The 15,011-nt window shown below is 47.7% G+C and overlaps 1 long non-coding RNA gene across 1 annotated transcript; it reads right to left on the minus strand.

The window, feature by feature from the left end:
• Positions 1-8,651: 8,651 nt before the first annotated feature.
• On the minus strand, positions 8,652-14,798 carry LOC107311214. The gene is made up of 3 exons (XR_001553946.2): positions 14,482-14,798; positions 12,214-12,298; positions 8,652-10,323 (listed from the first exon to the last, which is right to left on the minus strand). It is a non-coding gene; the product is annotated as an uncharacterized LOC107311214 (long non-coding RNA).
• Between the last annotated feature and the right edge of the window lie 213 nt (positions 14,799-15,011).

Consider the following 15,011-nt stretch of genomic DNA (forward strand, 5'->3'; position numbering starts at 1 on the left):
ATTGCCCTCTTCTCTGGCTTTATTTTGACTAAGTGTCTGTAATCCCCTTTTCCCTGCACTTTTAAATGTACAGTTACCCTTTGTCTTGGTTTCTGTGAAGTTCCCCTTTCCCTTTCTATAGCAAAGTGTTACCTTACCACCATTTTGAGGCTTTGCTCACTCTTCACTGCCATAAAAAATGAAACATTCCTAAAATAACGTGCAATGTGAAGAAGTCATGTGCTTCTGATGCCCACCGCCTCTCCCTTCCAGCATTCCTGGCTGTGTGTGCCTGCCTCATCAGCCTTTCCTGTGTCTGTCTCCATGATTTATGGTCTTAATAACAGAGCCTGAATCCAGCTGCCCCCCCCCAGGGGCTCATAACCAGCCGCCACTCACACTCGTCGCTTGGTATATTTGGTGCAGTCCAGAACATATCCTCGTAAGAAGCCCATCCCTTGCTCCTCTGCTCAGGAGTAGACACTTTCCAGGAGGAGACCTCTGGACAGACACCTTCCTTCACCTTTTGATGGAAGCCCCCTGAGGACATGGATATGGAGGCTCTGGAGGTGCCAGTATAGGGGCTGGGAGCTGGGCCTGGGAGCCCTGTGCAGGCACTGTCCTACCCCATGAGGGTCTGCTCCCCACTGCAGAGCACCTGCAGCCTATTTGTCTGCCACATATCTTTTTCTATCACACGTTGCTGTCCTGGGCACTGGTAAAGCCCCACAGACTCCCAGCATCTGGCAAAGTAAGTGCCTCCTGTCCTGCTTGCACTCGGGAGCAAATCATTCATAAGCAGCTAAAAGGAGGTAAAAGACCCCAATTAGTCTCCAAAGAGTCTGCTTGTGGTTTTCAGAGCTGCTCCAAGGTCTCCCTGCTCCTCGGAGGTACGGTAACCTCTTGGACTAATTGACAGCAAGGAAAAGGCACAAGCCAGTTTCCAACCTCTAATCCCCTGAAACACTACACTTTAGCCCTGCAACTGCAGCTCGGCATCTGGTGCCCATCCTGCCCTCCTTTCTGCCGATTAATGACTCTCTAATTGCTCCTTATCTCGCACTGACAAGGCAGGGAGGGGTGCCAGCCTTCACTGTCACAGGGGAGAGGGAGCAGTGCTGGGGCATCCCCGGAGGAGCAGAGCTAATGACCCAACCGACTGCGAGCATGTGCTTTGCGTGTAATACCTGTTAATAGGCAGGTATAATCCTGGGGCTGGATGGGGAGCGAGCTCCACAGAGAAAGGGGGAGGAATAGTGGGGTGGGAGTCAAGCCAGAAGAGCTCTTGATTTGGAGCACATCTCATCTGCACAAAGCTGGATGCCCTCCTAACTGTGCATGGTTAAGCAGCAGAAACAGAAATACCCCAGCCACAGTGTGTGTGTGTGTGTTGGGGAGGAGGAGGGGGAGCAGATGGAAGAAAAGGGCAGGTAGGAAGGGATGCTCCTTTGAGGAGTACACCCAGGCTGCAGCTGGGAGGCAGCCAGCCAGCTCGAAACAGTTAACAGCTCTCCTCAGCCGCAGCACGGTGATGGATGAGCCCTACCCCTTGGAAATGTCACCGTCTGAGCAGAGCGTGAGCTCATTCCCCTCCGCCTCCCATCTCAGCCAGGGGGGCAAGCAACCCCCATAGCGGGCAGTGCAGGGGAGACCTGGCCTGGCCTGGCCTCCCACCTTTTGGTGACAACATCCACACACAAGCAGCACAAAGAGCCGTGAGCCCTCGGGGTGTGACCCTGCTACCCCAAGGCCTGTTGATTAATGTTAAAAGGGCTCCCCTCCTTTGCCAAGGAGAGAAGGAAATGTAAATGGATGAGGGATGGTCTGGTCAGGCCTTCAACCTTGTTATCTAATTTGAAAAATGGGCAAACGAGATAATTATGGTGAGGTATCGATTCATAGCAACGTGCTCCATAGATGCCATAGCAATAACTCTCTGCTCTGCCATGCAGCCCCCCAGCCCCTCCTCAGCTGCAGAAGACAAGCACGGGCTCTTTGATTCAGCCTGCATGTGTGCCTGAGGGATGGAGCTAGGCAGACATGGGGCTGAGTGTGCCCTCATGGTTTCTGCCTTTCTGTCTTCCCCACATGGCAGTGGTCTCAGGACAGTGCAACAGGTACCCCCTCCTTGCTCTTTTGCAATATCAAAGGCTTTTTCCTGCAGCTGAGGCAGTGTTTTCCCTCCCAACCAGTGACTGGGGAAATTGATGCTGTCAGAGGAGCACAGTCACAGCTCCATTCACACAGCTCAGCCACTTACCCTTAGTTTCACCACGTGTAAAGTGGGTGATCATTATAATCCCCTACCTCCCAGGGGACATCAAGAGTCGGTGAATAAGTCATAAAAAGAAGTGCTTTGAGATCCTTGCGTAGAAAATATTCTAGGGCTGTTATTGTTATTGGTAATGGCACATACTTATTCCACTTATTGGCACTTCAAGCTACATTAAAGTCATTCCCTAGATGCAGGAGACTTCACACAAAATATATGACCTTCTGTTCCAAAAACACAGACACCTGCCTGTTGTAGTGTAGCAAATGCTGCCACTTGCCTATCTGCTTCCTCGCAATCACTGCCTCGTGTGCCCATTTGCAGCAGCATCTCAGCTCCCTCCTTCCCCTCCAAAGGGTCCTACCCCCATTGCCATGGTGAAGCCTGAAAGCCCTTTCCCCTTTCCCCACCTTCCCAGCTTTATCCCCTGCATCCAGTGCTCTTACGCCCTCTTTCTCCAGATGTTGTTTCCTCAGCTTGTGCCCTGAATGAGTGTATCCCATCTTCTCTGCTTCCTCAATAGCTCTTTTAACATGTATATCTAAACCATGGCCCCCCACTGCTTCCTTTTATGAAAGTCTGAGATAGTTCATGACTCAGTTTCCTCACTCCCTTTCATCCTGCTATCCCACTGGATGCAAGGGGGGATTCCTTTCCTGAGACGATAAGTGGGAATGTCCCTCAGGACATGTTATCACAGCCATAGCATTATCTTGGAGCTCCAACAGAAGACCATCATACAGATCATTAACTTCAAATAACTGCCAGAAGGAGGGGAAAGATGCAGGACATGGGAAAATAGTATGGCTGGTGCCTAGAGGGAATCTAAGCTGCCTGGGGAAGGTGCTGCAACTGTATCCAGTTTATGCTTTGCTGCTCTGAAATTCTTTACATCCTCATCAAACTGCTTCATAAAGAATACTAGATTTCCTATTCAAAATCTCTTGACACCAAGAGATGCTTTCATTTTCCTATCCCACATGAACATGTGGCATGTTGGAATAGTTGTGGTCCCTGCCCCTTACATCCTCCTCAGCATCCGAGTCCCACCTCCATGGTCCCTGTGTTCCTCTCAAGAAAAAGACTGCACTTCTCAGGATAGACAGCACAAGTTCTCCCCATTGGCTTCTTTCAATCCCATCATCACCAGGAGAGCCAGGAGTTGGGCTTAGTGATCCTTATGGGTCCCTTCCAACTCGGGATATTCTATCATTCTATCATTCATTCTCCCCAATAGCTTTTCTGTGCACCATTCTCTGCTTTCTGTGCAGGGACATCTCAGTAGAATCACGGGGATCTTCATCCCTTCCTAGCAGGGCTTTTTTGGAACACAGGATGGGAAGACACCTCTCATCTCTCTTTGTCCATAGTCAAGATATTTAGTCTGGCATGGGCATCTAGGAGCTTAGTCTTGATGGAGAAAGAGAAGAACCTTGACAGATGGTTGGTCTCATCTCTTAGGCATGTACGAGTGGGAATTAATCACCTTTTCCTCCTCTGGCCATGGCAGTAATAAAAGGAACCAGTCTATCTTCTGCACAACTACTGCAAGTATAATGTCCATCCCGGGGGTCCAACAAACCTCCTGCAAATACAGACTGCAAAATGCTTCCACTAGAGAGTTAAACCATAAGAGGAGAAAGGTTGTGAGCTGGCATCCTAAACACATCCTTACAGCAGATTCCACACTATACACAAATGTCTCTTCAGGTTCGCCAGGCACTGGCTGATGTCTTCTATCTGAAGTGTTAAACCTCCAGACACTGACTAAAGACTACCCACTGACAATGAAAATATTTGTTAGTTTACTCCAAGTTTATTAGATGTTAGACCTAATTAAAAGTTCCAGTGCGTGGTAAATGCTTCTTTAATTACGGTGAAACAGGAACATTAGAATTGTGGTTTTGTAGAGAAAGTACATCTAATTAGGCTGGTATATTTAGGGTATTATTTCTATCCATTCGAAATACACTGCACTTCATGTTGCTTATTCCAATCAGAGCTTTAAGAAAATGTGCTCCAAACAAAAAAAAAAAAGAAAAGAAAAAAACCAATTTTTTAATTTCCTCCTCCACTTTATTTTTTAATGTTTAATTTATTCTTAATGAAAGAAACTAAACCGAGAGTCCCCAGAGGATGCACTCCCTTGTTTGCGCACTGAACAGATAACTGGCACTGCGGGGATCCATGCTGGGATCTTTGTTAAGAGCAATTGGGGAGCTACGAAGCTGTTGTTCAGTCCTCCACCTCACCATGTACGATAGCAACAGTGAAGTCATGTTCTTATGACACGGGCACTTGTTCTGTGAGACAAAGACAATCTTACTCAATTTATCCTGCCAAATGCATTTCTACATCATTGCATTGCCAGAGGCATAATCCTGCTCTTCTCCCATATGCCTTCCCTGACTAGCTGGGTACCTAAGCTCAAAGCTAATACACCACTTGCTCTCAGCTGCATGAGACCCAAGCTTTTTTTCAGACACTTTGCATAGGAACAACCTTCACTCCTCTGGCTCCCCTACCCCACAGCAAGCTCTGAAGAGCAGCCATGCAGAACTGCTCCTCTTGTTCACAGTGGCAAAAACAGCTAATTGAGATGACTGTAGTGGAAATGATAAGTCAAAGCCTGAGCCAGTGACTGAGAACCTGCTGGGAAGGCAAGGCCAACCTAGGGGAGCTCAGGTGCATGCAATTGACCTGAGTGACTGGAAGGGGTGGAGTCAGGATCCATTTAAGGGTTGGCAGTGGAGAGGTGAGTGTATCTCTTGGTGAAGATTTCTACCTACTTGAGGCCTTCTAAAGGTAAGCAGTTATTTTATTTCTATGGCTGCAGCAGTTGGGCTTGTTTTCATTTATTGCTGCTAAATACTTTGCTATCCTGCTATCATTGCAGTACTTTCCACCCCATTATAACATTACAGTGACTATACTGAAAAAAATAGTGTTTTGCAGCTGAGTACTTGCTCTAACAAATATTGTTGTTGTGCTCTTTGTGCCTGTTGTAGTTTCTATGGAAATAAATAGGAGGCGTTACTTTCAGAGCAATCTACGCACATACATATATATTTATGCACATATTTAAATATATGTCTTATAAGTATTTGTAAATAAGAAACAATAGGGATAAAAGTGCAAAAGGAAAAAGAATCTCTGCATGCTGCTGGATTCCATGTTGGCAACTTAAAACTTAAAGGGAAAGAGCTTTTAAGCACACATGTAGGCTGCAAACAGGCCTGGTCCCTGTCTTCATGCCTGACATTTGTAGCCGGTTGTTCCAAACCAAGTGCTGTAAATCACAAAGCAAAAAAAAAAAAACAAGGACCGGCCCAAGGAAGGATACTACCCATTGCCCTAGTACTGCATATACAAAAGCAGGGTACTGTGCAGCCTGAGTGCCCAGCTCAAGTGCAGGAAAGTGGCTGGGCTCACAGGTCACAGGGGTGAAAGTCCTTCTGGCTGCAACATCAGCCAGAGCAAAGCTGACATAGCCTTGAGTCTCCTCATTTCCATGAGTAGGCTGATCTGCAAATGGGCTCTGGCAGGAAGAGCCCCCTGGGGGTACTATCACACCGATGCCTAGATGTGTTATGAAGATTGTTTTTGCAGCTTTCTCTTGAGCATCTGATAGCAGCCACTGTCAAGGTTGAGATAAGGGCCTAAAGGGACGTTCACTTGGTCTGCTACAGCATTTCCTTTGTTCACAGTGGCCTTCTTTTTACCCATTCATATATATATATTTTATCTCTTGGCTTCACAGCTCCCATGTGTTCCAAAGCAGTGACTGTCTCTTTGTGTGCAGCTGAGCAGGGCTGAGCACTGATGCCATTACTGCTATACAAATGGCAGTGTCCTGCTCTGTGCCTCTCCTGACACAGCCCTCCCCATCCCACAGCTGCCCCATGCTAGAAGATGGCAGCTGTCCCACTGGTCCCTTCAGGACTGTGCAGACCTTCCTACATCCCCCTGCTGCCTTGTACCCTTAAGTCTTCCATCACTAGTAGCTCCTTTTTACCCACAGCATCTTCCTCTCAGATTTAATTCCCCAGTAACACAGCTCCCCACACAAGGCCCAAGCTGTCTCTTCTTACATGCCAGGGCAGTGGCATCACATCACTTAACACTTGATGGTTCTGGCCAAATGCTTCTGCAACACTGCCTTACTTTCTCTAACTATTTGTACTAACTCTGCAGGCCGGAAACCAACAGAAATGTGAGGCTGAACATTATCCAGTGGTTTGCCAAAGTACTATTGGCTGGAAATCTACTCAGCGTGGTCTGAGGGTCACTCTGCAAGCTGATTTCCCATCTCTGCTGCCCTTCCAGTGAGAGTGCTTGGCCTCATCATTATGGTCACTCTTCCCGTATCAGATGTACAACCCCCCTTCACCTGGCAGCAGATCATTCTCGAAGAGTTATCATTTATTTTAAAGACAAGGCACTAAATGGATAATGCTCAGCTTTGACAGTGGGCTCAGGATTTCAGTATGCACCATAAAACATTCAGCACGCTCAATAGCTGCCTGTCTGCTCAGCAGCACCTCAGGGCCTCCTCAGCTTAGGGATTCTCTCCCCTACCCCACCTCCCCCAGGACTTTGGAGGCCAGAGTGGCTTAGCAGGGAGTGAGGAATGAACCATCCAGAGCCCCCCAGGGGGATGCTGGGCCCAGCACATTGTGCACAGCATGACCTCCCTCAAGCAAAGCAACAGGACTGGAGGAAGACCAGAGAGAGAGAGAGCCCACACATCTGATGTAGCTTGTCTGTGCAATAATAACATTAGGTTTTCATACCAGGTGTTTCATTACGTGTTCAATGCATTTACCAAGCCTGCTCACTGCTTTTCAACCAGGCAAAAAGGGGCAGGAGAGCAAGAGAGCTCCTGTGCAGGAACGACCCACTGACAGGGGAAAGAGAGATAGGATAAGAGATAAAGCACATCCATCTGGCTGGGGAAAAGAGAGGATCCTGTTGGCTTGGGAAAACTGCCCCCTAAGCTGGACGAGTGGACATCTGGAAAAAAATGTCAGTTTACTGATCATCATAGGGGCTGAAATTTATCATCTGCTGCATAGCCCAGCAGTGTCTGTTAGACCTGCAGACAAAGCATTTGCTGAGATTGTGGGGAATCTACAAACTCACCCATCCTCGGGGTCACCGGCGATGATAAAGCGTTTCTGTTCTTATAAAGAGGACGTGAAAGAAAATGAACATTTCTGCATACGTGGCTGGAATAGAGAAATGTCCAGAGATTTCCCAGGGTGTAGGGAATATAAATGATGCATGAAGGAACTGGGTACTCTGTGTTCAGGGAAATAAAACAACTCCCAGCCAATGATTACAGAGCAAGGCTGATTTGACCCCACACCTGCTTTAAAAATTGGAATGTCACTGGAAACAAGTACGGAGGATGCCAAGATTTGTGACAGCATTGTATGATCCACGCAACACATTAACCAAGATTATCACAAAAAGCATAGCGTGGATGACTGTCACAAACACAGAGCTCTCATAGCAAGAAATGATGCCGCAATGGAAGCATTGTGTCAGTTCTTGCAGGAACAGCTAGGGACCGTGTCCAGGTAAGTAAAGCAAGGACGAGGCGATGGAAGCAATTGGCTCTGATTACAGATCCCTGCACTCTGCAGTCAAGCATCAGCCCAGGCACGTGGCAGCTCCTCATGGTAGCAGTCTAGCTATAGGGAAGGGAAAAACTCCTGGCTTCTCACTGCTGAAATCCCAAGCCTGAAAGTGATGTTGGGAGAAAACAGGCAACCTCTGGTACTGGCAGCTGGGCACAGTGAAAAGGAATGAGGCAGTCGGGCCATCCTCCTGTGGAGAGGACTGGACCTAGGAGGTGCCAAGGGAAAAGAGGAAGCTGGAGTGGGTACTGCTGGGATGGGTGAGATAATGCGTATGCACTGATGACTGCCCTTGTCTTTCTGTGTTTGAAAATAACAGTTGAGCACACATCAAGGTTGCCCAGTACATGGTGCCAGAGCATGGCACTCAGCAATGCTGAGTATCTGGGACAAGATACTGACCAGGAGATTGGTGCGTAAATGGAGGAGGAACACCATCCCTCCTTAGCAGAGGTGCTGCAATGAGCCAGACAGAGATGCAGCTTAGCATGCACAACTTCTCTTGGTTTACTACAGAGAGCAGCAGACATCATTGCTATCAGAGAGAAGCTTCCTTTCTGCCCACAGCAGACAGTCTCCTTTAGAGACCCTTTCTCCTGCTCTCAGAGTCCTGTTCTCTGGTGAGGAAAGCAGGCAGCATGGCACAGCCCCCATCCACGCAGCCAAAAACCTCTTCTCCCCCTGAAACCGGATGGCCTCGTCCATGCAGTTCCTTGAATTGAGCACAGTTCTAACCCAATGATTCCTGTCAAATAATGCAGAAGAGATAATATCCAGGAGATATTTGGGTTTAAGAAGCCAGACGTCAGAAAGAAGGGAAAGCAGTGCCTGGAGCTGACGTTGCTTTTGGAATCCAACCAGCCTTGGGAGTTTTATTCAATTAAAGATACTGTTATTTAATAAGAGGCATTTGCACTCAGGCTGCATACGGACACAGACATACGGTAGAGGGAGAGCAGATGGTCCCTAGCAGTGGCCTTTCTCATGCCACCGCCAAGACATGGTGACAGCACCTCCACCCCTAGGGACTTGGGCAGGCAGTAGAGTCCTTTTTCTGCTATGGTGCAGCTGCATCTGGCTGGGATGTTGCATAAAGCAGCCCTGGGGTATATCGGGCAGGGAACAAGGAACATTGACCCCACCTGCACCAGGCAGCCCAGCACAACCATTGCACAGTGAGATCCCTCCAATGAATGGCATTCTTTGGAGATGCTTCAAAGATCTCTTTGCTTCTAGTAGAAGCTGGAATCTCTTGAGTCAAAACAGGGATGAGAAATCACTGCTCTGCTTCCCACAGCCACGATATTCCACCATTAAGGTGAGAAGTGGGCAGAAGATCTGGATGATGGCTGTTATCTGTATGATTTGGTCCTGTAACCAGGACCAGCTGCTAACTTCAAAAGAGGCTGCAGGAGTTGGTTTGAGGTCCCCATCAGGGCACATTTCTGTGTTCCTTCTGGGCCCAAAACTTTAGCTCTAAGTGGCTTAAATAGCTGGCTTACCTGAAAGGAGCTCAGCTTATGAAAAAGCCTGCAGGAAACTCACACCACTGGGAACACAGCACAGCTGGCACTGATATGGTGGAATAACACAGTGACAAATGAATTTTACTTTATTGTTACAGCTTAGGTTTTGTGATCAAGAACCATATCCTCGTTTAGAAAATATAACTAAGGTAACTAATAAGCCAGCACACAGACATCCAGAGGGACTTTATCCAGAGGCACTTCTTTGTTCAGTGCATGTGAACAAAGAAGAGCAGGCTGAGGGTTTTCAAATCCTTTGACCTGTAGCAAGAAGGGCATCAGGCCGAAAAGAAAAGAAAATGCCATGGTCCCTAATGGTTCAAACCCAGATCTGCCACCTGGCAAGGGGGGCATCGTGAAAACACAGTGTAAAGTACTGAATCCTACACAAGACTGTTAACTAAGCCTCTGCATTATCAGGCTCTGGGCTGATCAGTTTATAAGGGGGCACGTAGCTGGGCTCCCATGTCCTGGTAAGACACAGGGAGCTGGGCTGCCTCGCATCCATCCTAGAAGGAAAGCATTTCCACATCGGGCTACACAGCACAGAAGCCAGCACACACCAGGCTTTCATTACCTTGCTGTAACTTGGCCTCTGAATTCTGAGCTCCACCAACACTGGTTTTTGTATTTTTCAAACACAGTGTGAAATTTTCTGGTGTTGCTCATGCACCCTTCATTCCACGCACTGTTTCAAGGCTATCTCCATGCCCAGTCTCATCTCGCAATTGTATGGTTTTTAAAACCTTAATGTAGCATCAGAAAGAAGATTTCTTTCTAATTCCCGTGGCTGCTGTGGTATTCACTCTCCATTGTTCCCCGTTGCCCTTGAAAAATGATTCAGGCTCTTTGTGAACTCCCAATCTCCAAGCAGACTCCTGAGCTCTCTCCTGGTGTGTGCCTACTTAAAAGCAAAACAAACACCGGTCCACAAAAGCCTTCTGTGTACCTTGCTACCTAGAAAGCAATTCAACCCATTATATCTCCTCCAGTGGTTTTAACACGCGGCGTCTCAGGGGTTGGTGCAATGAACGTTAGTCATAAGCTAATCAGAAACGGAGGTGCTTAAATTATTCATTGGCTTCCTTTCTTCCTGCAGAACCTCAATGCACAGCCCTGTCATGCCAGCCATGCGGTGCTACCAGAAGGCAGCTTGCTTCACAGAGGGTGTCAGTCAGCTCGGAGACAACAGGGGCAATTGCTGTGAGAAGCCACGCTCCAGGAGCCACAGAGCATCCTGCTTAGGGGAGCACTTCTGGATCCTAGAGGGGCAAGGGAAAGGCTCTGCTGTACCTCTGTTCTCCCAACAACTTGAGTAGCTTTCTGAAATGCAAATCCAGAGCAAAAATCTTCGGAGAAGTACCAAGCTTAGGACCATCCAGGGTCTGCAAGGCTTCTCTACAGCTTGATAAATGAGAAGAGGGAGGCAGAGTTCAGGCAGCACGCCCCAGGGCTGCGCATGGAACTGCTTGGGAAGCACAACCGCAGAGCAGGAAGAAGGGAACTGCAGGCAGCCAGGAGGGCAGCACTGGGCCCAGCACAGATCCATGTGTGAGCTCTGCCGTGCCAACCTAATGACCCCAAATCACGGCATCTCCACTGCCTGATGAAGGCTGCTTTGTTCAGAGAAGGCTGGCTTGCATGACTGCAGCATATCGGCGTGCTGCCAAGGGAGTAATTTCTCTGACAGGGCAGAGGCTCTGCTGACCTTCTGAAAAGAGTAGCTGTGATGCTAAAATTAGAGGCTGAGTCCAAACAGAGTGGGGCTGCCTGTAACTTGCAAGGGAAAGTCTAATGCTAATGGGTGCTTCTGGGACTGTGTAAATGGAGGGAGCCCAGTGTCTTTTCTGGAAAAGACATCGTGCAATCAGCATCCCACAGATGGGATATTCACCACCTCTCTCTACTCCCTTCTTACAAAATGAGTGCAAACAGAAACATGCCTACAGCAAAGATACAGTTGTTCAGCACCCTGAAAATAGCAAGGAAAGGCCTCCAAGGCTAAGAACCAGAAAAGAAACTCCTTATGGCATAGATCACAAGACTGTATTTCTGTATATACTGCTTTGTACAACCACGTGTCAAGCTTTGCCTAGTTATCCTCACCATTAGCAGGATAATTCCTTGTGGCAAGGAGTTCCACAGCTTAGCACTTGCTGTGCAATCAGTGCAGCTTGGCTTGCTATGTTGCATTGCCTTGAGGAGCTGAACTTGCTCCGATTCACACTGCGAATTCTCCTTGCTCTCAAGAAGCTGGGAATAAGGGAGGTTGTGAGACATCCATTAGTCCACAAACCTTGTTGGGCATTCCATTTAATCCCCTCAGATCCATTTCCTTTCCAGTGCATGCAGAGCACAGACAGCAAAGGATTTTTGCAAGCCTGTAAATTTGTCTCTCGTTACCTGAGGGTGCTACATGCAGCTAGATAAAAGCCTCCACGCTAAACACCTCACTCTCAGCTAATCACTCCAGACAGACAGTATTTCCCCAATCCAGCCGGTAAAAAGCACCTTTCAGGTTTTAGGCTTTTGTGGACTCTATAAATATTGCCCTTTCATTACACATTCATGCCTGAGCACAGTGCCCAGCTTTTCCCACAAGGGAGCCATGTACATCTCTTTCCCAATACCAGCACACAGGTGGAGAAGCTGGGCAACCCCATCCCTACCTGCTCACAGTTGAGTGTGAGGCATCACCCAGGTTGGAGAGGACCCATAAGGAGCATCAGGTCCAACTGTTTAAAGGGAGCTCTCACCTTCTGCTGGCCATCCCAGCAGCAGAACAAGCCCTTACCTCCTCATTACAGCAGACCCTCGGGATTCTTGCTTCCTCTCTGCCACATGTTAAAACCAGACTGATATTTCAGTATCCACGCAACCTTTAATGGATTATAGTAAAAAAAAAATAAAGGAAAAAAAATAATTAAAAAAATCAATATGCTTTCCCTCATTTCCTCACATCCACCTGCCTAATGGAGGAAATAGCTGCTGCCCAAGACCTTGAAATTCAGTGGGTCTTTTTTTGCTTTACACAGATGTACTTGACCATGACTTTAATAAAAACAAAAAAACACAAACGTAAAGCTGTTTCAAAATGAAACCGGTCCTTTTCTTTCTGCTTTTCACAGGGAGAAATGAGGCGTCTAAGAGTCTGATAGAGCAAGAGTGGGAGCTTCACTGGGGTAAATCCAGCAGGATCACACAAGGGTTTTCCTCAGAAACCATCAAGCAATCAACCTGCAGCTCCTCAGGGATTTCAGAGAGGTACCACAAGCTCAGCAGTGCAGAGCAGTTCACCATTTGCCTCCTCTTTTCCCACCCATCTCAGTATGGTGAGTGGGGAAAGGTTCTTCCTTTCTTACTCAATAGCATACAAGAGAGGTGTTCGTAGGGATGGAAAAGAAGATAGGTTCATAGCCCTGTCACTTTCTTACTTCTTATCATCCACAACTTAATTGCTAGGATGGTGATAGAGATCCCTTTTCCCCTTTGCAAAGATACAGCTCAGTGCCAATAACTGTCAAGAGTGAAGATATGAGAGCAAACCAAAGGCCAAGAGCATTTGTCATTGGACTGCGCTTTGCTGGAAAGGTCTTATATTAAACTGAGAGGATCTGGGATAGGACAGAGTACTGGCAGAGCTGGCAGATCATGTGAAGAGATAGAAGCAAGTTCCCAAATATCTGGAAAATTCAAGGGAAATCCATAGAGGGCAAATGCTAGGCAAATATGCTGGGCTACCCTGAGCCACATAGCAGGCAATACAAAACAGCAGCCAGAACAATGCCAGCACTGTGTGCTCTTGTGCTCCCACAGCATCTGCACTTTCTATGCTTTCTCTTCATCACCCCACACTGTGACCTCTCTTATCGTCCCCCTTCTAAGCCAAGAAATGTTTTATTTATCCAGGGCCAATTGATGCACTCATGCCCATAAATTCAGTTTCCCTTTATTCGCTTGCACTTCAGATTCCCATTAATACATGTTTGAGGTAGAAGACCAGCTCTAACAGCCCTCTACTAGGCTGTTTACCGCAGCATCTCTCTGAAGAGAGGGAAACTGCAGCCCTGGTGTCAACTCACATTTTAACTATACAATCAGTTAGCGGCCCATTACCATAATAAGGAGATTAAAAATGCTGAGAAATCCACCACTTGCACGTGACTGGGAACTTCACTGCTGCCTTCCTGTGCTCCTCCTGTCATTTTTCCTGCAGGTGATGGAGGCAGTGGCTGCAAGCAATAGACACATCACCTACTCATGGGAGCAGGTGATTCCTCATCCCACAGTCTCTCAGAGGAACTGAATCAGGCCAGGTCACTTGTTAGTCACCTGCACCAAAGGCAGATACTTCACTAAATGGAAAGCAATAGCTGCAGAGACTCCAAATTTATTCACAGGGCATCATCAGGAAACCTTCTACCACTACACTGAAGCCTAAGTGTTCTACAAAAGCAATTATTTAACCATCAGGATGCTACTATTTTATGTAAGATCAGTAAATGCCGAGTTTGATTTCTCTCCCTGGGCTCTCTGGTTTATTTTCTGATCAGCTGCTGTCTTCTACTGCTGCCTCCCAGAGCTATTGCCATGACTTCAGCTCCTGGCCTTGGGGAGGCAGGGAGCCCTCACCTCGGGGCTGATACAGTACAGATGGCCAGATTTCCACTGCCAGAGCCTGTAAACTGCTCAGCTCCATGTCCACACCAGCCAGGTGAGCAGGCAGCAAAGGTGCTGTAAGCCACGGTTCTACTTCTGCCCATTGGGTGTCCCCAAAACAGGCAGCAGGCTGGGATGGGCACAGAGTGGAACGTTGTGTTTCACTGCTCCAGCTGATCTCATCCCAAGACCTTCAAATTCATTTTCTTGTGACCCAAAGCAGGCTGTAGGAATACACAAAATGCCTCATTTCCCAAGCCATGTTTTCTGTTAGCATGCTCTGAACTAGGAATAGAAACTAAGGGTAGGGGAGCAGATAGATAGGAGAACACATTCACCAACATCCACTAAAGTGTTAGGACACTGCTGAGAGTATAGGAAGAAATACCTTCTGTATATTTACCTTGCATCTTGCACCTCCTGTGTCCCACAGACTCAGGATACACTTATCTCCTTCAGCATGAGAAGGAGCGCTGCCACCCCCAGGGTCCTGATCCGGAGCTAGAACAGGACACTGGCTTTGAATTGCAAAGATGAGTGGAAGCTTTTTAATACAGGTTGTTTATCAACAGTGTTCTAACAGTGCTCTGCTGCAAAGGAAGCACAAAGCTCCAGCTGTAGGTGATCATTAAATCTCTCTCCCCAGTATTCCATTTCCCTTCCTTCCCCACACCTGCTGCCCTGTCCTCACTCAGTCATTCCCCTATCTGTCCTCCCCCAGAAACTTCCAGCTTTACTTACTACAGTGTGAACCTATAAGCACTGATCTTACTGTGCCTTTCTATGCTCCCAGCAGTAACAGCAGCAGGAGCCTCTAACACTGCAGTAGGCATCCCAGGAGCTGGGTATGACCCAGGAGGGGCTGCATGGGAAGCAGAGCTGTGCCCAGCAAGGCAGCAGGCATGCAAGCAGCTGGCAGTGTCACCTTGAACA

This window comes from Coturnix japonica, chromosome 3, assembly GCF_001577835.2.
Source record: "Coturnix japonica isolate 7356 chromosome 3, Coturnix japonica 2.1, whole genome shotgun sequence".
In the NCBI taxonomy this organism is placed as follows: domain Eukaryota; kingdom Metazoa; phylum Chordata; class Aves; order Galliformes; family Phasianidae; genus Coturnix; species Coturnix japonica.